Source organism: Malaclemys terrapin, chromosome 12 (assembly GCF_027887155.1).
Source record: "Malaclemys terrapin pileata isolate rMalTer1 chromosome 12, rMalTer1.hap1, whole genome shotgun sequence".
Taxonomy (NCBI): domain Eukaryota; kingdom Metazoa; phylum Chordata; order Testudines; family Emydidae; genus Malaclemys; species Malaclemys terrapin.
In genome coordinates this window covers 35,791,240-35,794,279 of record NC_071516.1, presented here as the reverse complement: position 1 = coordinate 35,794,279, position 3,040 = coordinate 35,791,240, and positions in this window count along the sequence as shown.

The following is a 3,040-nucleotide window of genomic DNA, read 5'->3' as shown; positions in this document are numbered from 1 at the left end:
AGGGTAAAAAAACTGAGCATATGTAGTCATGAAAAGAGAAGATGGTAACAGTCTTCAAGTATGTTAAGGGTTGTAACAAAGAAAATGATGATCCATTGCTCTCCATGTCCACTAAAGTTAGGAGAAGACTAAATGGGCTTGACCTGTAGCAAAGGAGATTGAGGTTAGATATTAGGAAAAACTGATGAAAACTGGTGATCTAGCCCCAGAATCCATAGGGCCATGATTTACTGCACTGACTCTCAGGTTCACAAAATGTAAACATCATTTAAATGAGTTTTTGTGTCATTTCCATTAATAAACCCCAGAGGAGGCTAAGAGACCAAATCCCATTGGTCGCTAAAGAATGTTCATATCGTTATGTAGAATCCAACCACCAATCCTTTGGAGTCGGCTTCTTTCCAAGGTAGGTGAAGAATATATTTCACTCAGAGGACCAACATGAGAATTATTATTTCTTTTATATTTTTTATTCTCTTATGCTACTTGGTCACAACTCTTCTCTGGCCTATACTAACTCCTTGGGCTTCAGTAAAGTAATGAGATGTAACTTGGGCACATCTGCGTATTTCTCTTCATGCCACTGAAAATCACTCCAACATATAAGATATATTGCATCGGAACCCCAGACAGGGCGATTCAGACAGTCTTACTCAAGTACAGTAGAAATTGCAGTAGTCCCCAAGATTTCAAGTAGAATACTTATGGAGTGAATTTCTATTCACTGTAAGGAATGGTAAGGAATCGGAGATAGAATTCAGAATACAGCTACGTACTGTTCAGATAAGAAATAAAGGCTAGTGAATCAGATTTTTAAAGGCATTTAGGTACCTGTAAAGGTATTTAGTAGAATTTTCAAAAGCACCTGGGTACCAAGAATCATTAATTTCAGCACCAAAACAGTTTTGAAAATTCCACTAGGCATCTAAATGTATTTAAGAATCTTGTCCAAAGTAATTCCCCAAAGCCAGATTCTGGTATCAGTTGTTGTGTGGTATCAATATGGAGTAACTCAGTAGAAGTTAATGGAGTTTTGAGGATGAATGTGAGCACAACTAAGGGCAGACACTGATTCTAAATTGCTGGAGATTTAGGTGAAGTCATTCTCTGAAGTGGGAACAGCAGACAGAGTGTCCTGGGGAATCTGGTCTTCAGCTCCCAGGATGAATTTGAAAGGCTCACACTGAGGGGGCAAAAAACAACTACAACCCCCCCCCCCCCACACACACACACACACTTTACCTGTAAACTGATAAAATGTTATCTGAAGTCATTAGGTTGGATTCAGATTTCAGTGAGAATGAGAAAAATCAAGAGTGTGGACTCAGATGGTCAGACTTTTTGGTAGTCTCTATAAATACTAGATCATTTGAAAAGATTTTCCATATATTCCAAGCTGGCAAATAAGTAATAAAGACGTAATTCTCCTCTCGCACATCCTGGTGTAAATCAGGAGGAACACCACTTCAGGTAATGGGGCTCGTACTCCACTCCTTCAAACTGGTGGAAATCAGGGATAACTCCACTGGAGTGACTGAAGTCACAAGAGTTTAAAACTGCTATAAATGAGGGGATAGTAAGGTTGACTATTTTCAATTAAATAAATAGTTATTTTGGCACAAAAGAAAATAAATATCGATTTCCCATTTGATTATTTTTTCTTTTTAGCTATAATTTTATTTATTTTTAATTATTTTTATTATTATTGTTATATGGTTACCTTGAGAAACAATGCTACTTGGGCATAAATATAGTGACAACCGATTCTTCAGGTAATAACATCTATTAGACTGAAAAATACATTGTGAACGAAACGGCATGTATGCCATTGGCAATTAGATTTAAGTTAGAATGAAGATAGCGTATGAAGAAATAGAGTTTGATCCAAAGCTTAATGACAGCAAAGGACTTTGTATTAGGCAACAGAGGTAAAAGAAGCATTCTACACAGGGGATGATCTTTTAATAGCTATTTCCATAACAGCTATAAATACTGGATCATCTGAAAACCTTTTTCATATCTATCTATCTATCTATCTATCTATCTATCTATCTATCTATCTATCTATCCTAGAAAGAACAGTTTACTATATATCAGTCTGTAGAGCCATCCGTATATTAATTATTCAATTAATCTGTCTTTCAATATAAAATAATCTACAATATCTCTCTAGATAGATAGATAGATAGATAGATAATACAGAAAGAGACACAGAGAGGACATGATAGCTGGTGTAATATTTTGTTAAGCTTATGATTTTTTTACGATTTTTGTTATTACTGTTACTGATTCATTTCACTCTTCCTTATTTTATAGCTGGATGGGATGGCTTAGAACTATTAGCTCCAGGTCCTAAACACCTGGAACTACTGGCTCAAATGTCAGTAGGGTGGATGGAGATCAATAAAGTTCTGAGGTAACATAAATCCATGTCCATGACATTTACTCTGTGTGTGTGTGTGTGTGTGGTGCATGGTCTTCAGTCTAACATGTAAGAGAATCGAGTTACAATACTTCTTCATGGGCATTAAACAATGCAGGGCAATATTTGCAAATGGGCTAGTAGGCATTTAGCCCGATATCTCTCACAAAAAGTTCCCAATCACTGCACAGATGTGCACTGTACTGTGAGTTTCAGAAAGATGTCACTTATTATCCCAACTGTCCTTTGTACAGTCCTGTTTTGTGTCTGACCCCATTCCCTTGGAACTTAATGGGAGTTCAGCCATTCACTTCTATTTTATCAAGACAGTAGTTTGTGAAACCCAGCTGACCACGGCACAATAACACCATGGAGGAGCCTGCCAAGCCCAGCTGCCCCCATCACTGCCTGGTCAGTAGCTCTGGGCCCTGGATTTAGGGTGACCAGACAGCAAATGTGAAAAATCGGGACAAGGGGTGGGGGGTAATAGGAGCCTATATAAGAAAAGACCCAAAAATCAGGACAGTCCCTATAAAATCGGGACATCTGGTCACCCTACCTGGGTTAGAGCAATTTGGGTGTAGATGTAAGGGGAGGGGGGCTTGAACCTGATTTTGA